This window comes from Mustelus asterias, unplaced genomic scaffold, assembly GCF_964213995.1.
Source record: "Mustelus asterias unplaced genomic scaffold, sMusAst1.hap1.1 HAP1_SCAFFOLD_1828, whole genome shotgun sequence".
In the NCBI taxonomy this organism is placed as follows: domain Eukaryota; kingdom Metazoa; phylum Chordata; class Chondrichthyes; order Carcharhiniformes; family Triakidae; genus Mustelus; species Mustelus asterias.
Genome location: NW_027591773.1, coordinates 26,891 through 47,444, shown reverse-complemented (window position 1 = coordinate 47,444; position 20,554 = coordinate 26,891). Strand labels below are relative to the sequence as shown.

At 45.1% G+C, this 20,554-nt stretch overlaps 1 pseudogene; it reads left to right on the top strand.

Annotated features, from left to right (window-relative positions):
* Positions 1-994: 994 nt before the first annotated feature.
* Positions 995-2,373, top strand: LOC144488739 (small ribosomal subunit protein uS9 pseudogene; annotated as a pseudogene).
* Positions 2,374-20,554: the final 18,181 nt, after the last annotated feature.

The following is a 20,554-nucleotide window of genomic DNA, read 5'->3' as shown; positions in this document are numbered from 1 at the left end:
GTATTTTTATAGAGATTTTAACATAATAAAACCTGCTAGGACAATTCACCAGAAAAATTGTAAAACAAAACTTGGCATTGAGCCACATGGAGATATTAAGTCAGGGAGAGATGAGAAAGTGTTTCAAAGCTTCAAAGAATCCGTACAGTGCAGAAGGAGGCCATTCGACCCGTCGAGTCAGTGTCAACTCTCTGACAGAGCATCCTACCTAGCCCTATCCCCATAGCCCCACGTATTTACCCAGATAATCCCACTTACCCACACATCCCAGGACACTAAAGGGCAATTTAGCATGGCCAATTCACCTAACCGGCACATCTTTGGACTGTGGGGGGAATCCGATGCACCCAGAGAAAAACTATGCAGACACAGGAGAACAACCCAAACAGCAGTGGGTGTTGGTGGAGTGATTAAAATCTGGGAAGTTCACGATGCCGGAACCTTGATTTCCCAACTAGCACCTGTGGAAAACAATGCAACAGTTACGGTGTAAATGTAATCTGAGACAGTTTCCTTTTCAGTTTAGAACTTTAACGTGTACTATAATTGCTTGACCTAGCCACGTTATAGCATACCGTGTAACCTGCAGCATAGTGGCACTAAATATCTTTGCGGGGGGTTTGCCAGGCTCCTGTTGTAATTCTGAAATTGACTAAAATATTACAGGATTTCTCAGTTGGCCTTGTAGATAAGACTGTTCGCCTCCTAATAGGCCAATGATGTGTGGTGGTATTGGTATCTCTACAGAGACTGCAATTGAGTTTACAGATTTTTGGGCCCATTTATTTAGTTCACACTGAGTCTCCTGTGTATGTAGGATTTAAAATTTGATCTATCTACCTCTCACATACACATGCTGTCAGCATGCCAAAGATGATTGCTTAACTATGTATTGAATCCTCACTGTAAATAGGACACTGACTGGTGTGACCTTTCCCTGCTATCTTTTACTAGATTCTTGCAATCAAGTTGGCTGAGAAAGAAGGTGCTCGAGTTGTATTGGCCACAGACCCTGATGCAGACAGACTGGCTGTTGCAGAACAACAAGAGGAGTAAGTATGAGTAAATGCATTTCATAACACAGCTGTGATATACTTGAAAAATTCTAAATGAAACAGCCACTGTTCACAGCGAGGTATGTGTTTTAATTCCCTTCTGTGAGGTATTATTCATAGAATCATAGATCATAGAATCCCTGCAGCACAGAAGGAGGCCATTCGGCCCATCAAGTCTGCACCGACCGCAGTCCCACCCAGGCCCTACACTTGCAACACCTCACCTTTACCCTGTTAGTCCCCCTGACACTAAGGGGTAATTTTAGCATGTCCAATCAACCTAACCCGCACATCTTTGGACTGTGGGAGGAAACCGGAGCACCCGAAGGAACGTGCAAACTCTGCACAGACAGTGACCCAAGCCGGGAATTGAACCCGGGTCCCTGACGTTGTGAAGCAGCAGTGCTAACCACTGCACCACCATGCCACCCCATAAATAGGTCCATTCCATTCTATGTTAGGGGAGGCGAAGGCCTAGTGGTATTATCGCTAGACTATTAATGCAAAAATTCAGCTAATGTTCTGGAGACCAGGGTTCGAATCCCACCACGTCAGATGGTGGAATTTGAATTCAATAAAAAAAATCTGGAATTAAGAATCTACTGATGACCATGAAACCATTGGCGATTGTTGTAAAAACCCATCTGGTTCACCAATGCCCTTTTAGGGAAGGAAATCTGTCGTCCTTACCCGGTCTGGCCCACATGCGACTCCAGAGCCACAGCAATGTGGTCGACTCTCAACTGCCCTCCAAAGGTAACTAGGGATGGGCAATAAATGCTGGCCAACCAGCGACGCCCATGTCCCACAAATGAATTTTTAAAAAAATTCTTTGGCCTGAATTTTTTTAACCACGGTTCCGCTTGGCAGGAATGGGAAGATGCCCACAAAAGGTCCTTTGCAATCGGTCCTGGTTTATGGGTGGAAAAAAACAGCAATTGTTGTTGCCCATTGTAAAAGGGGAAATGGCCTTACCAAAGTAAATGGAAAGCTTCTGGAACAGATTGAGCCAAGAACCTTACAGTACAAACTGCTGGAACCAGCTCTGCTGTCGGAAAAAGGAAGATTTTCTGGAGTCAATATTAGAGTTTGTGTGAAAGATGATGGTCTTGTAGTTCAAATCTATGCTATCGTCAATCCATTTCTAAAGCATTAGTGGCATACTATCAGAAATATGCAGATGAAGCCTCCAAGGAAGAGATCAAGGACATCCTCTCAGTATGACAGGACCTTGCTGGTCGCTGATCCATGCTGTTGTGAGGCTAACAAATTTGGTGGACTTGGTGCCTGTGCATGTTACTGGAAATCTTCCCGTTAACTCTTTAATTTGTGGCAAATGAATATGTAACTGTCAAAAAAATATAAATTTTTTGGATGGCAGGGCCTCGATTCCTGCCGGTGGCTCAGAGTGCCATTTCATGCTTGAATGAACATCAAGTGGTCGTAGGTAGGAATCCTTACGGGGGAGGAAGCCCAACTTTGGCGAGCTGTCAGCCAATCAGATTGGCTGGCAGCTCTCGAGTCCTTGCAGTGACAGCACTTCATTGGACAGAAAAAGGAATTCAGGAAGGCACCTGAGAGTAAGTCCAGGTACTGGAGGCCCAGGTAAGTTCTAAAGGTCCCAGGATGTGCAGGTTGGGGAAGGCCTGGGGAATACGAAGGGGGCAATAGGGGGAGGAAGGTCTGGAAGTCACTGGACAGTAAAAGGGTGGGGGCATGCGGGGGTTTCAACTTCAGAAGGGGGCTTCTGATGGAGGTGCCGCACATCCCTCCCTCCTGGAATCTCACGCTGTTCAATTTGGTTTTCCCCATGTGAGTTCAATCCTCCCTGGATAGTCAGATGCTCTTTCCTAGGGTAGAAAAGTCAAATGCTAGGGGACATAGGTTTAAGGTGCATGGGTAAAAGTTTAGAGCAGATGTGCGAGGCAAGTTTTCACGCAGAGGGTAGTGAATGTCTGAAACGTGCTGCCTGGGGAGGTGGTGGTAGCAGGTACGATAGCGGCATTTAAGAGGCAACTAGATGAATACATGAATAGGATGGGAATGGAAGGATATGGACTCTAAGTGCATACGGTTTTAGTTTAGTTGGGGCATCATGATTGGTGCAGGCCTGGCGGGCCGAAGGGCCTGTTCCTGTGCTGTACTTTTCTTTGTTCTCCCACCAACCTGAAAATTTAGTCTGGGCAGGAAACCACTCTTAAGGGCAGCTGATGCCTGGGAACACCACCACCTACGGGTTCCCCTCAAGTCTTGCACCATCCTAACTTGGAACTTCACTGTCGCTGGCTCAAAACCCTGGAACTCCCTCCCTAACAGCACTGTGGGTGTACCTACACCATATGCACTGCAGTGGTTCAAGAAGGCAGCTCACCACCATCTTTTCCAGGGCAATTAGTGAACTCTGCTCATATCCCAAGAGCAGAATCAAAAGTATAACCTGTCCATATCACTGCGATGTAAATCTCTCCCTGCAGTGTAAACTCCATTGCCTTTTAGTGTAGTGAATGGAACAAATTCAAAGAAAGCTATGTGGTATTGGGCCAGTTTCATACCAAAGGTCATTGCGAGGTGAGGGGACATTTCCATTGTAAAATTGCATTCCGTTGCTTTTCATTGCATCAGAATTTGTAACGGACTTGGTTTCTTGCGTGCTTCCAGTATGTTCCAAAGTAACTTGTTTAAAATTAAAATTACATTAGTAAATTGTATGCAGCATTGTCTGCCTTCAAGTTGATTCTTTTTCTCTGTAAATGAGGTGACGTGACAAATGGGAACATACTGAGAATTCCATTCCTCAAAGCCGCCTCGTGATGTGGAAAAATGGAAAGGGTAATGTTGCCACAGGAATTCGCAAGCATAAATATTAGCTCAAAAACTGCAACCACAAGAAGATTTGTAATAATAGACTTATTTTTTCAGGTTTCTTTTTGTTTGGATTTGGTAGATTTATTTAAAACTTTCAGGAAATGACTTCCTGGCCTCTTATGACAATGAGCGGAAAAATCTCAGATTTAATCCCAGCTCCATGTAAGATCATCTCAGAGATAAAACACAATTAGTTGTGAGCTGGGCTTGGCAAGAGAAGTGGAAAGGTAGGAATCGGTGGGAGTGCTTGCTTCTGAACTCTTCTCTCATACTGGAGAGCATGTGTGTGGGGGTTTGGGTAAAGGTAGATTCAGGCTCAGTACTGATTCCTCCACAGTTGAATATTCTACTAATGACCACTGTTGAAACTTGTTAACATGGTGGTGGCTCACTAGCCATATAATTAGGAGAGGAGGGATCAATTCTGTTTTTAAAAGAAAGCTGGAAATAATCAGCAGGTCTGGCAGCATCTGTGGAGAGAGAAAGATAACGCTTCAGCGCTGTAACCTTTCAGCAAAACTAAAGAGAACATTTTGTCTTATTTCTGCAATCCAACCAAAATATACATGTTCAGAATAATCTGAATAATTTAATAAGACTGAAATAGATTTTGTATGAATTATTCTGATCACACCTTTATATCATGAGCTCTGACTTGTTGGTTCCCTGAAGGCTCAATCAGTACTTTCAGTATCCGAGGCTGCATGGGTCCAAGAAGGCAACCCACCATCAGCTTCTTGAGGTTAACCAGGAATGGGCCATCAATGCCCACATCCCAAGATTGAATGCTTCACAATATAATTACCGTTTGAAACATAGAAACATAGAAAACTACAGCACAAAACAGGCCCTTCGGCCCCACAAGTTGTGCCGGACATATCCCTGCCTTTTAGGCCTACCTATAACTCTCCATCCTATTAAGTCCCATGTACTCATCCAGGAGTCTCTTAAAAGACCCTATTGAGTTTGCCTCCACCACCACTGACGGCAGCCGATTCCACTCGCCCACCACCCTGTGTGTGAAAAACTTCCCCCTAACATTTCCCCTGTACCTACACACCAGCACCTTAAACCTGTGTCCTCTCGTAGCAGACATTTCCACCCTGGGAAAAAGCCTCTGAGAGTCCACCCGATCTATGCCTCTCAACATCTTATATACCTCTATTGGGTCTCCTCTCATCCTACGTCTCTCCAAGGAGAAAATACCGAGCTCCCTCAGCCTATCCTCATAAGGCATGCCACTCAATCCAGGCAACATCCTTGTAAATCTCCTCTGCACCCTTTCAATCTTTTCCACATCCTTCCTGTAATGAGGCGACCAGAACTGAGCACAGTACTCCAAGTGGGGTCTGACGAGGGTCTTACATAGCTGCAATATATTATATGACTATATTATATGAAGGAAAAAACAATGAAGAAGGGGCTTCGATGCAGTGGTATTTGTTGCGGTTCGTCCCGGGCAGCTCGGTGACGCAGGACTCTGTGCTCTACGGGCTGTTTCCGGGGACGCACACCGAGACAAATATCAACTGCTGCTGGAGGGTCATCAACTCGGTGAAGGACGCGCTTTGGTCCGCCTGAAACTTGCTGATCTTCCAGCTGAAAGAATTGTCCTCGACCGAGTGTTGCAGACTGGCACATTCCAAGGTCCAGGACTACGTGCTCAGGGACGCGCTCAAGCTTGGGGCAGCCGCCGCAAAGGCACAATGGGGAAAGGCCACCGTGTAAAGCGTCTCAACCGAGGCAGACCGAGGGCCCGGTAACGGCAGAATACCCTCGGCCTGCGTAACTGTGTGCCAATCTGAAAAATAACAGCACAGTAAACTCTGATGTATGTACATAGTTTTAAGTAATGAAATGTAATGAATATACTGTTTTGTAAATAAGCACTGTATTTTACTGTAAAAATGATTCATTTTTGCACTGTTTGTAACTTTTGGATCTGTCGTTTGCAATATTTTATTTGAGAGGTTTTTTTTATGAATAAAGTATATTTTTGAAATAAAAAAAAATGAAGAAGGGGCTTCGTGGAGGAATTTTTCCGGAAACACACCTTTGACCACATGGCTATCAAGCAGTGGTCAGCACGTAATGTCCTTGAGGCCCTGAGAGAAAAGGAGATGGCGGATCCTGTCGGATGGTTCCCTACGTTAAGTCCAGGCAACAGAAAACAGATGGAGTTCTGGAGGAATACAGAGAGAGTAGGAAAGAACTCAAACGGGGAGTTAGAAGGGCAAAAAGAGGTCACGAGATGTTCTTGGCAGGCAGGATTAAGGAGAATCCTAAGGCATTCTATTCATACGTTAGGAACAAAAGAGTTGTCAGGGAGAAAATCGGACCTCTCAGGAACAAAGGAGGGGAATTATGCTTAGAACCCAAGGGAATAGGGGAGATCCTAAATGAATACTTTGCATCGGTATTCACGAAGGAGAGGGGCGTGTTAACCGGGAGTGTCTCGTTGGGAGGTGTTGACCTGTTAGAGAAAATCTCCATTACAAGAGAGGAAGTGTTAGGTTTTTTAGGGAACATTAAAACTGACAAAGCCCCAGGGCCTGATGGCATCTATCCTCGACTGCTCAGGGAGACGAGAGATGAAATTGCTGGGCCTCTGACGGAAATCTTTGTCGCTTCTTTGGACACGGGTGAGGTCCCTGAGGATTGGAGGATAGCGAATGTGGTCCCGTTGTTTCAGAAGGGTAGCAGGGATAACCCAGGAAATTATAGGCCGGTGAGCTTGACGTCCGTGGTAGGGGAGTTGTTGGAGAGGATTCTTAGAGACAGGATGTATGTGCATTTAGAACGGAACAATCTCATTAGTGACAGACAGCATGGTTTTGTAAGAGGGAGGTCGTGCCTTACAAATTTGGTGGAGTTTTTTGAGGAAGTGACAAAAACGGTTGATGAAGGAAGGGCCGTGGATGTCGTCTATATGGATTTCAGTAAGGCATTTGACAAAGTCCCACATGGCAGGTTGGTTAAGAAGGTTGAGGCTCATGGGATACAAGGAGAAGTGGCTTGGCCATAGGAGACAGAGGGTAGTGGTCGAAGGGTCTTTTTCCGGCTGGAGGTCTGTGACCAGTGGTGTTCCGCAGGGCTCTGTACTGGGACCTCTGCTATTTGTGATATATATAAATGATTTGGAAGAAGGTGTAACTGGTGTAATCAGCAAGTTTGCGGATGACACGAAGATGGCTGGACTTGCGGCTAGCGAAGAGCATTGTCAGGCAATACAGCAGGATATAGATAGGCTGGAAAATTGGGTGGAGAAGTGGCAGATGGAGTTTAATCCGGATAAATGCGAAGTGATGCATTTTGGAAGAAATAATGTAGGGAGGAGTTATACAATAAATGGCAGAGTCATCAGGAGTATAGAAACACAGAGGGACCTAGGTGTGCAAGTCCACAAATCCTTGAAGGTGGCAACACAGGTGGAGAAGGTGGTGAAGAAGGCATATGGTATGCTTGCCTTTATAGGACAGGGTATAGAGTATAAAAGCTGGAGTCTGATGATGCAGCTGTATAGAACGCTGGTTAGGCCACATTTGGAGTACTGCGTCCAGTTCTGGTCGCCGCACTACCAGAAGGACGTGGAGGCGTTAGAGAGAGTGCAGAGAAGGTTTACCAGGATGTTGCCTGGTATGGAGGGTCTTAGCTATGAGGAGAGATTGGGTAAACTGGGGTTGTTCTCCCTGGAAAGATGGAGAATGAGGGGAGATCTAATAGAGGTGTACAAGATTATGAAGGGGATAGATAGGGTGAACGGTGGGAAGCTTTTTCCCAGATCAGAAGTGACGTTCACAAGGGGTCACGGGCTCAAGGTGAGAGGGGCGAAGTATAACTCAGATATTAGAGGGACGTTTTTTACACAGAGGGTGGTGGGGGCCTGGAATGCGCTGCCAAGTAGGGTGGTGGAGGCGGGCACACTGACATCGTTTAAGACTTACCTGGATAGTCACATGAGCAGCCTGGGAATGGAGGGATACAAACGATTGGTCTAGTTGGACCAAGGAGCGGCACAGGCTTGGAGGGCCGAAGGACCTGTTTCCTGTGCTGTACTGTTCTTTGAGCAGACTGTCAATGTCATCTGGCAGAATGCCTCATCACCAGAACTCACAAACGAGCACCAAGACCTGGCTTGGCTGGTGGTGAGAAGGGCACTCCCCGTCAGATCCTTTATGCATGCTCGAGGTCTCAACCTCACCGCACGCTGCCCTCGAAGCGGCTGCGGGGGTGATGAGACGGTCGCACACCTCCTTGTGGAATGTGCCTTTGCCAAGAAGGTCTGGAGTGAGATGCAGTGGTATTTGTCGCGGTTCGTCCCGAGCAGCTCGGTGACACAGGACTCTGTGCTCTACGGGCTGTTTCTGGGGACGCACACCGAGACAAATATCAACTGCTGCTGGAGGGTCATCAACTCGGTGAAGGACGCACTTTGGTCCACCCGAAGCTTGCTGATTTTCCAGCTGAAAGAATTGTCCTCGACCGAGTGTTGCAGACTGGCACATTCCAAAGTCCAGGACTACGTGCTCAGGGACGCGCTCAAGCTTGGGGCAGCCGCCGCAAAGGCACAATGGGGAAAGGTCACTGTGTAAAGCCTTTCAACCGAGGCAGACCAAGGGCCCGGTAACGGCAGAATACCCTCGGCCTGCGTAACTGTGTGCCAACCTGAAAAATAACAGCACACAGTAAACTCTGATGTATGTACATAGTTTTAAGTAATGAATGTAATGTTTTGTAAATATGCACTGTATCGTACTGTAAAAATTCCTTTTTTGCACTCTTTGTCATTTTTGGATCTGTCGTTTGCAATGTTTTATTTGAGAGCTTTTTTTAATGAATAAAGTATATTTTTGAAATTAAAAAAAATGAAGAATGGGCAAAATAGGATGAAACATTTCATCCTATTTCTGTTTCAGTTTTCAAAGTTGAATCATTTCACCTAAATGGTGGCTAAATGACTGAAAGAGTTATGTTTGTACACAGGATGTGGGCATTGCTGACCAGACCAGTATTTATTGCCCTTGAGAAGGTGGTGTGCTGCTTCCTTAAACAGCTTCAGTCCATGTGGTGTAGATACATCCACAGTGCTGTTAGGGAGGGAGTTCTAGAATTATCCCGATGACAGTGGAGGAATGATGATATAGTTCCAAGTGAAGATAATGTGTGACTTGGAGGGAAACTGGAGGGTAGAGGATTTGGGTTCAGAAGGTGCTGTTGAAGGAGCCTTGCTACAGTGCATCTTGTAAATGGTACACACTGCTGATGGAATCTATCCAAGTCTGCTCAGGGAGACGATAGATGAAATCGCTGGGCCTCTGACGCAAATCTTTGTCTCGTCACTGGACACAGGTGAGTCCCAGAGGATTGGAGGATAGCTAATGTGGTCCCGTTATTTAAGAAGGGTAGGAAGGATAACCCGGGAAATTATAGGCCGGTGAGCTTGACATCTGTGGTAGGGAAGTTGTTGGAGAGAATTCGTAGTGATAGAATGTCTGCGCATTTAGAAAGGAATAAACTCATTAACGATAGTTTTGTGAGGGGGAGGTCATGCCTCACTGACCTGGTGGAATTTTTTGAAGAAGTGACTAGAATGGTTGACAAGGGAAGGGCCGTGGATGTCGTTTATATGGACTTTAGTAAAGTGTTTGACAAAGTCCCTCATGGTAGGTTGGTGCAAAAGGTTGGATCTCATGAGATAAAGGGGGAGGTGGCTAGATGGGTGGAGAACTGGCTTGGTCACAGAATAAGTTTAACAACACCAGGTTAAACTTGTTGTTAAACTTCTTACTGTGTTTACCCCAGTCCAACGCCGGCATCTCCACATCTTGGTCACAGAAGACAGAGGGTGGTAGTGGAAGGGTCTTTTTCCAGCTGGATGCCTGTGACTAGTGGTGTTCCGTAGGGCTCTGTATTGGGACCTCTGCTGTTTGTGATTTATATAAACGATATGGAAGAAGGTGTAACTGGGGTGATCAGTAAGTTTGCGGACGACACGAAAATGGCTGAACTTGCAGATAGTGAGGAACATTGTCAGAGGCTACAGAAGGATAGATAGGCTAGAAATTTGGGCAAAGAAATGGCAGATGGAGTTCAATCCAGATAAATGCGAAGTGATGCATTTTGGTAGAACTAACGTAGGGGGGAGCTAAACGATAAATGGCAGAACCATAAAGGGTGTAGATACGCAGAGGGACCTGGGTGTGCAAGTCCACAGATCCTTGAAGGTGATGTCACAGGTGGAGAAGGTAGTGAATAAGGCATATGGCATGCTTGCCTTTATAGGACGGGGCATAGAGTATAAAAGTTGGGGTCTGATGTTGCAGTTGTATAGAATGTTGGTTCGGCCGCATTTGGAATACTGCGCCCAGTTCTGGTCACCACACTACCAGAAGGACGTGGAGGCTTTAGAGAGAGTGCAGAGGAGGTTTACCAGGATGTTGCCTGGTATGGAAGGGCTTAGTTATGAGGAGAGATTGGGTAAACTGGGGTTGTTCTCACTGGAAAGACGGAGGATGAGGGGTGACATAATAGAGGTGTATAAAATTATGAAAGGCATAGGGTGAACGGTGGGAAGCTTTTTCCCAGGTCGGTGGTGACGTTCACGAGGGGTCATAGGTTCGAGGGGAGGGGGGTGGGGTTTAACACGACTATCAGAAGGACGTATTTTACGCAGAGGGTGGTGGGGGCCTGGAATGCGCTGCCGGGCAAGGTGGTGGAGGCGGACAGACTGGGAACGTTTAAGACTTATCTAGATAGCCACATAAACGGAGTGGGAATGGAGGGATACAAAAGAATGGTCTAGTTTGGACCAGGGAGCGGCGCAGGCTTGGAGGGCCGAAGGGCCTGTTCCTGTGCTGTATTGTTCTTTGCTGCCACTGTGCGTTGGTGGTGAGGGAGTGAATGTTTATGGATGGGCTACCAATCAAATAGACGTCTTTGTCCTGGATACATTGAGTGTTGTTGAAGCTGCACTCATTCAGGCAAATGGAAAATATTTCAACACATTCCTGATTTGTGCCTTGTAGATGATGGACAGGCTTTGGCGGCTGTCAGGAGGCAAGATACTCGCTGTAGGATTGCTAGTTTCTGATCTGCTCTGGTAGCCACAGTTTTTATATGGCTAGTCCATTTAAGTTTCTGCTAAAAAGTAACCCCCAGGATGTTGATAGTGGGTGATTCCACGATGATAATACCATTGAATTTCATGGGAAGTTGGTTAGATTTCCTTTGTTGGAGGTGGTCATTACCTGGCACTTGTGTGGCACAAATATTACTTGCCACTTATCATTCCAGGCCTGAATATTGACATGGTTTTGCTGCATATAAAAATTGATTGATTCAGTATCTGAGGAGTCATAAATGGTGCTGAACATTGTAAAATCATATCCACTCTGACTTTTTGATGGAGGGAAGGACATTGATGAAATAGTTGGGCCTAGGAAGCTATCCTGAGGAACTCGTGCAGTGATGTCCTAAGACGGAGATGATTGACCTCCAACAATCACGACCATCTTCCTTTGTCTATAGGTATGACCCCCAACTAGTGGCAAGTTTCTCCACTGATTCCCATTGACTTCAGTTTTGCTCGAGCTTTTTGATACCAGACTTCGTCAAATGCTGCCTTAATGTCAAGGGCAGGTACTCTCACTTCACCTCTTGAGGTTTTGAATATTACCACCCTAACATTAAGCCACACAGTTATGTACTAAGTTGGCTTATGAAAGCTGGAGTTTTATTTTAATTTGTTCATGGGATATGGTGCCACTGGCTGGGCCAGCATTTATTGCCATCGGGCTTGATGTTTTTGAGCTGGAGGAATTTTCAAAAAAGACATCAATAAATGGCTGGCATTCCTCTCTGTTCAAACTGTAGACTGGTTTAACTTTACAGTAAGATAGCCTACATATTTTAAGAGTGGCCACTTGAATGAATATTGGAGGACCCATAAAGCTTTACCCCAGCAAGAGTCAGCCCTTCAGTGTAGGGGGAAAAAAGGAAGATAATTTTAACATACATATATGGCACAGCTCCAAGGAGTATGGGAAACGGGTGTCTGTCTCGCAATGTCCCACACCTCTAAACAGCCATGGTGCATCTTCATGAAGTGGAGATGCCGGCGTTGGACATGAAGACAGTGCTGACATTTATTTCATTCTTCCAGCACCCCTCACCTCAAAACGCACAAAGATTGATTCAGAAATGTTACCAAAAGATATATGACAATGTAATATTACCTGCTTCTTGTGTCTTGTTGCAGTGGCAGTTGGAAGGTGTTCTCTGGCAATGAGCTAGGAGCTGTCCTGGGGTGGTGGATGTTTAAGTGTTGGAAGGACAAACATCCAGACCCAAATGACGTGAAGAATGTGTATATGCTGGCAACCACAGTCTCCTCTAAAATCCTCCAAGCACTTGCAATTAATGAAGGCTTTCACTTTGAGGTGAGAAACAGGCTTACAGCAATTCAGAAATTATGATATTTTCAATAAAAATAAAAATCAATGAAAATAAAAAGTTCCCCACTCACTGCTAGTCAGTAACTTTCTGTAGAAAAGTGCGTAGTTAGCAATAGGGATGTGGTTGTGAAACTGTTAATCCTCTCCATACTTCTTTCTCATCTCACATGATGCTTAGGTGCTTAACATCAATAAAATCGTTCCAGTAAATGTCAATAATTTTAAAGCAGTGTTGTACATCAACAACAAGCCACATGGCACTAATTGGGAATCCGGATGTGATTCATTGCATTTCTGATTAGTAAATATAGTAGATGCAGCCCTATGACATTGACACATCATGTTTTTTCTGCATCTGTTGGGAAAACAGTAAAATGAAAAGCAGCGTTTGTGAGTGTTTTTTTAAAAAGTTTATTTATTAGTCACAAGTAAGGCTTACATTAACACTGCAATGAAGTTGCTGTGAAAATCCCCTAGTCGCCACACTCAGGCGCCTGTTTGGGTACACTAAGGGAGAATTTAGCATAGCCGATCCACCTAATCAGCACGTCTTTCGGATTGTGGGAGGAAACCAGAGCACCCGGAGGAAACCCACACAGACACGGGGGGAACGTGCAAACTCTGCACAGACAGTGTCCCAAGCTGGGAATTGAACCTGGGTCTTTGGCGCTGTGAGGCAGCAGTGCTAACCAATGTGCCACCGTGCCACCATTGCTGCTTCTGTACAAAGCATTAGTGAAACTGCACTTAGAATATTGTGTACAGTTTTGGTTCCGTTACTTGAGGGATGTAGTCGCAATGGAGGCAGTTCAGAGGATTGCTGTGAATGTTTTACTTGAATACTTACTGGCAGGAGATGTTTCTTAAGTAAATTTGTGTGTTGAATTAAGATGCTTTTAAAAAATTAATGCATGTGGTTAAAATAGTGTTGCAGTGTAACCACCTGTGACTAGCAAGTTAATTGGACAATCCAAGTCAACAGTGCTTTAGAGAAGTACCAGTCTTTATGACAAAAGTGTTCTAGTATGCAAGGTACAGCAACTATAATCTTAGTTTCTATTGTACTGCTTGTAACTGTAGTCTGGTGGCTCCTTTAACCCCCAGGGATACTATATTGATTTTTACCAGTAGTATTATCTCATTTTCCACGTCAAAGTACCAAGCGAGTTATGTTCAACCTGACAATTTGTAATCTGCAAGCACTTCCTTGTAATGTGCTCCTTGTCCCTGTCCCACTCACCTGAAGAAGGGGCTTGGAGCTCCGAAAGCTTGTGTGGCTTTTGCTACCAAATAAACCTGTTGGACTTTAACCTGGTGTTGTTAAACTTCTTACTGTGTTTACCCCAGTCCAACGCCGGCATCTCCACATCTGGAAAAGCCAACAGGGATTAAGCCACTTCTGATGCTGCAGCTGAAAGCAGCCCTCAGGATCCACAAAATGTCATGTCCTTGATGAATAGATACCGGGTTTAGGTCTGGAGGGAGTGGGGAAAGTCTTTCTTGAGTTCCATGCCATTATGGAGTCTCGAGGAGGAAAGTACTGATTTAAAAATAAATATGAGGTGCCTGGTTCACACTGCAAGTGCACAAAGTGACAGCTCATGGAATTAGATTTTGTAAATTGATTAAACAGTTCACTAAAAATCAAACCTGTAAATTCTTAAAATACTCAATCTCAGAATACCCAAGACCCTGAAGCAATCAGTGGAAATGATGGTGACAAAGTGCTTGTATTTTGGTGAAGACCAAAATTAGCTGGTATATCATCTCTCCTACATATGACAAGCAACAAGCATATTAGATGGTGAGTTCTGAGCTCAGAAATATGGTGTCAGGTATGTGGACTATACCATTCCTCACAGCATTCAAGTGGAATGCGAGTCTTTACAGGTAATCAAGTCTTAAAGGTATAGACAATGTGAGTGGAGAGAGGGTTAAGCACAGGTTAAAGAGGTGTATATTGTCTTCAGCCAGGACAGTTGGTGAGATTTTGCAAGCCCAGGCAAATCGTGGGGGTTACAGATAGTGTGACATGAACCCAAGATCCTGGTTGAGGCTGTCCTCGTGTGCGGAACTTGGCTACCAGTTTCTGCTCAGTGATTTCTGCGTTGTGTGTCGTGAAGGCCGCCTTGGAGAACACTTACCCGAAGATCAGTGGCTGAATGCCCGTGACTGCTGAAGTGTTTCCCAACAGGAAGAGAACACTCCTGCCTCATGATTGTCGAGCGGTGTTCATTCATCCGTTGTCGTAGCGTCTGCATGGTCTCCCCAATGTACCATGCCTCGGGACATCCTTTCCTGCAGCGTATCAGGTAGACAACGTTGGCTGAGTCGCAAGAGTATGTACCGTGTACCTGGTGGATGGTGTTCTCACGTGAGATGATCCGGCACGTCTTGTAGAGGTTGCTGTGGCAGGGTTGTGTGGTGTCGTGGTCACTGTTATCCTGAAGGCCGGGTAGTTTGCTGCAGACAACGGTCTGTTTGAGGTTGTGCGGTTGTTTGAAGGCAAGAAGTGGGGATGGCCTTGGCGCCAAGGAAATTGGAAGCCATATTGATACATTTTTCCAGGTCCAAACAAAATAAAGGAGTTATGGGAGGGGGCCGTAGTAGGACTGGAACAGGGAATTCTTCATATAACCTATTAAAAGATGCACATAACTGGGACCCATGCAGGTGCCCATAGCCACACCTTTTGTTTGGAGGAAGTGAGACGTGTTTAAGGAGAAATTGTTGATTGAGAGAAGCAGTTCAGCCAGACGGAGGAGAGTGGTGGTGGATGGGGATTGTTCAGACCTCTGTTCGAGGAAGAAGCAAAGAGCTTTGGGAAATGGAGGTGTAAAGGGATTGGACATCCATGGTGAGGCGGAGACGTTTGGGTCAGGAAACTGGAAGTTGTTGATATGGCATAGGGCATTGACGAATCCATGGATATTGGTGGGAAGGGACTGGACAAGAGGAGAGAGAATGAAAGAACTGGTACAGATATGATGGACTGAATGACTTCCTATGCTGTATCATTCTCTTGCAGGTCTTATTAATCCATGTTAAATAAACAGGAATATGATCATTTTCCAAGGTATTTACTAAAGCATGATATTAAAGGTTGCACAGGGCATCCAGCATTGAGCAAGTCAAAAGGAAAAACACCAGCCCTTGCTATTCATGTCTGTTGTACTCTCAATCCAAGGCAGCTTTTTTAATACATTTAGCTGCTAACTGTAATACATGTTCTGTTTCAGGAAACCTTGCCAGGTTTTAAATGGATTGGAAACCGAATTGATGAGCTCCTGCAAAGTGGGAAAGAAGTGCTCTTTGCATTTGAAGAATCCATTGGTAAGCAGTGCTCTGTATTTTTCTCTCTCCTGGTTTGGCCTTATGTTAGAGGGAAGGCTCATTGTTTCCAGACTTGCTGCAATTAAATACAAGTGAGTTAGAAGGCTAGGATTCATAGAATCATAGAATCCCTACAGTACAGACAGAGGCCACCATTCAGCCCATCGAGTCTGTACTGATCACAATCCCACCCAGGCCCTATCCCCATAACCCCATGCATTTACCCTAGCTAGTCCCCCTGACACTAAGGGGCATGGCCAATCCACTTAATCCGCACATCTTTGGACTATGGGAGGAAACCGGAGAACCCGAAGGAAACCCACGCAGACATGGGGTGAATGTGCAGACTCCGCACAGATAGTGACCCAAGCCGGGAATCGAACCTGGGTCCCTGACGCTGTGAGGCAGCAGTGCTAACCACTGTGCCACCGTGCCGCCCCAGATTCAGTTCTGCAGAGGTATTCATGTGCAAAAGAAGAGATATTATTAACAGCAGCTAAGCTTCAGGATTATATCACTGCCATGAAAGCGCTGCTGACCATTATAAATATATGTGGTCTATCTGAAAATTTTTGCATTTAAACTCATCCCTTGCCCCTGTGCGTGTGCCCCTCGCCTCCACATCAGTAAGGATGACAGGTTCCCTTCCCTAAAGGACATTATTCCTTTACAAAAACAGAAAATGCTGGAAAATCTCAGCAGGTCTGACAACATCTGTAGAGAGAAGAGAGCCAATGTTTCGAGTCAGGATGACCCTTCATCAGACTTTTTTTTAAGGTGCAGGACTCTGACGAAGGGTCATCCAGACTCAGAACATTGGCTCTATTCTCTCTCCACAGATGCTGTCAGACCTGCTGAGATTTTTCAGCATTTTCTGTTCTTGTTTCAGATTCCAGCATCCACAGTATTTTGCTGTTATTCCTTTACATCCAGGTTCACTCAAGAGTACAATTCATGAGGGGGTGCAGGAGGAGATGGACCTCGGTATATATCTGCATAAATCATTGAAGGTGGCAGGACAGGTTGAGAGAGCGGTTAATAAGTCATACAGTATCCTAGGCTTTATTAATAGAGGCATCGAGTGCAAGAGCAAGGAGGTTATGTTAAATTTGTTTAAAAATTGGGTTGTCCTCAACTGGAGTACTGCATCCAGTTTGGAACTGTTTTCCTTGGAGGATAGAAGGTTAAAAGGCAAATTGATAGAGGTATCCAAAATCATGAGGGATCTGGACAATGTAGATGGGAGAAACTGTTCCCACTGATGGAAGGATCTAGAGCTAGAGGCCATAGATTTAAGGTAATTGGCAAAAGAAGCAATGGAGACTTGAGGAAAGATTTTACACTCAGCGAATGGTTAAGAAATAGAATGCCCTGCCTAAGATTTTAGTGGAGATGGGTTCAACTAAGGCTTTCAAGAGACAATTAGATTATTACAGTATCTGAAAAGGCCATGATGTGGAGTTGGACTCGGGTGTCAACTCACCTGATAAAGAAGCGGCGCTCCGAAAGCTCATGCTACCAAATAAACCTGTTGGACTTTAACCTGGTGTTGTGAGACTACTTACAGTATCTGAAAAGGAAGAACAAAGAACAACAAAGAACAATACAGCACAGGAACAGGCCCTTCGGCCCTCCAAGCCCGCGCCGCTCCCCGGTCCAGGATTGAATCCTGAATCCAGGATCCCCGCCCAATTTTCCAGCCTATCTACATACCAATATCCTATCCACCGAGCTGTCCCTCACAGCTACGATGCTTTGTTCATTACAACCTATTAACTCACCCCCACCCCCCCATTCCAGACCATGTGATCTCCAGGGAGAGGCGAAAACCCAGAGTGAAAAACCCCAGGGCCAATATGGGGAAAAAAAAATCTGGGAAATTCCTCTCCGACCCCCTGAGGCGATCGAAACGAGTCCAGGAGATCACAATGGCCCTGATCGGAAAATGCTTCCCAACCCTAGTCATTTCCACTTCCACGAACACCATATGAATTCCCTGCCCCCGAGACAGGTTCCCAACTATCCGCAGTCTCGCTCTGTACTGGCACCAGCAAGATGATCATAGAATGAAGCCTTGAAACGAGAAACAAGGAACAATTAGCCCGCGCCGCTCCCTGGTCCAAACTAGACCACTCTTTTGTATCCCTCCATTCCCACTCCGTTCATATAGCTGTCTAGATAAGTCTTAAACGTTCCCAGTGTGTCTGCCTCCACCACTTTGCCCGGCAACACATTCCAGGCCCCCACGACCCTCTGTGTGAAATATGTCCTTCTGATATCTGTGTTAAACCTCCCCCCCTTCACCTTGAACCTATGACCCCTCGTGAACGTCACCACCGACCCGGGGAAAAGCTTCCCACCGTTCACCCTATCTATGCCTTTCATAATTTTATACACCTCTATTAAGTCTCCCCTCATCCTCCGTCTTTCCAAGGAGAACAACCCCAGTTTCCCCAATCTCTCCTCATAACCAAGCCCCTCCATACCAGGCAACATCCTGGTAAACCTCCTCTGTACTCTCTCCAAAGCCTCCACGTCCTTCTGGTAGTGTGGCGACCAGAACTGGACGCAGTATTCCAAATGCGGCCGAACCAACGTTCTATACATCTGCAACATCAGACCCCAACTTTTATACTCTATGCCCCGTCCTATAAAGGCAAGCATGCCATATGCCTTCTTCACCACCTTCTCCACCTGTGACGTCACCTTCAAAGATCTGTGGACTTGCACACCCAGGTCCCTCTGCGTCTCTACACCCTTTATGGTTCTTCCATATATCGTGTAGCTCCTCCCTACATTATTCCCACCAAAATGCATCACTTCGCATTTATCAGGATTGAACTCCATCTGCCATTTCCTTGCCCAAATTTCCAGCCTATCTATATCCCTCTGTAGCCTCTGACAATGTTCCTCACTATCTGCAAGTCCTGCCAGTTTTGTGTCGTCCGCAAACTTACTGATCACCCCAGTTACTCCTTCTTCCAGATCATTTATATAAATCACAAAGAGTGTGCAGGGTTGCAGAAATGCAGGAAACAGCACTAGGTAAATTGCTCATTGAGATCTGGAGCCAACACAATGGGCAGAATGGTCTCCTTTGCTGTAACAATTCTCAGATTCAGTGATTACTTCGGGTTTTACAAAAATCAAACAGCGTTGTGGCCACTTTTACTGATTCCAGCTTTTCATTTCTAATTTTGAAAAACTAAATTTAAATTCAATGATCAAACATGGTGGGAATTGAACTTGATTGTCTCTGGATTATTAGACCATTAACATAAGCGTCACACTACTGTACCAATAAATGTCAGATATAGATAAACAATTGTGAAATAATAATGTCCCTTTCAGAGCTTTTAGATGTTGGACGTAGAATGGAATGTGATGATACTGTGCTTTTAAGAAATGTATTTTAATCATGTTTCCTTGCAGGTTTTTTCAAGCAGCTCCCAGCATTTTATTTTGGCATTGTTTTGTCTGTAACCGGTGTCCTCTAAGGTTACCGAAGCAATATTATAGACATAATGTTTATTTTTAATCTGGCCTAATGCAGTGACCTGGGGTTTTATGATCCTTTTGGAATTGTTGGATGGAGCATGATTGTCAGGTCAGGTGATGCCTGGGGACAGTTTTTCCTTCAAAGTCCAAGGTTTTAGTTACACTTTTCTCAGATGAGTTGGACATGAGACAGAAAGCACTATCTCTTGTTTCTCCTCCCTCTGGAGTTGGAAAATTCTGCTGTCTGTGAGTTGCTGTTAGAAACTGGTAGAGGCAGACAGTGTCTCTGTCTCCCTTTCTCCAAGTGTTTTTGAAAGGTTCCAGAACTGGGAAGCCTCGGGGTTTTAATCCAATATTCAAAGGACCAATTCGCAGCAGGTGTTTAAAAAGCTGCAAAATCTAGCATCCCGTGAGCACTCTTGCTTTTTGTGCCAAGTCTAGAAAGGGGTGTATGTTTGTGGGATTTGATTCTTGAAATTGGTAAAAGTTATGCTAAATCTTTTTATATTTTAACTGTGTTCTTAAATATACTTTGTTTGATAGAAGCTTCCTGGTGGGTCACCTAAACCATACCTGTAGTGAAACAGCTTATGCTCGCCAATGCCAAATTCTGGCCTTGGTCTTAACAGTAAGCCTAGCTCAGATGAGCAATTCTTCATTCCTATTCATAGGAAGTTTACAGCATAGAAACAGGCCCTTCAGCCCAACTTGTCCATGCTGCTCAGTTCTTACCATTAAACTAGTTCTAATTGTCCACGTTTTGCCCATATCGCTCTATACCAATCTACCCATCCATGTAAATGTCTAAATGCTTTTTAAAAGACAAAATAGTGCTTGCCTTGACTACTACCTCTGGCAGCTTGCTCCAGACACACACCACCCTCTGTGTGAAAAAATTGCCCCTCTGGACTAGAACATAGAACATTACAGCGCAGTACAGGCCCTTCGGCCCTCGATGTTGCGCCGACCAGTGAAACCAATCTGAAGCCCATCTAACCCGCACTATTCCAATATCATCCATATGTTTATCCAATGACCATTTAAATGCCCTTAATGTTGGTGAGTCCACTACTGCTGCATGCAGGGCATTCCACGGCCTTACTACTCTCTGAGTGAAGAACCTACCTCTGACATCTGTCCTATATCTATCACCCCTCAATTTAAACCTATGTCCCCTCGTGCTAGCTATCACCATCCAAGGAAAAGGGCTCTCACTATCCACCCTATCTAATCCTCTGATCATCTTGTATGTCTCTATTAAGTCACCTCTTAACCTTCTTCTCTCTAACGAAAACAACCTCAGGTCCCTCAGCCTTTCCTCATAAGACCTTCCCACCATACCAGGCAACA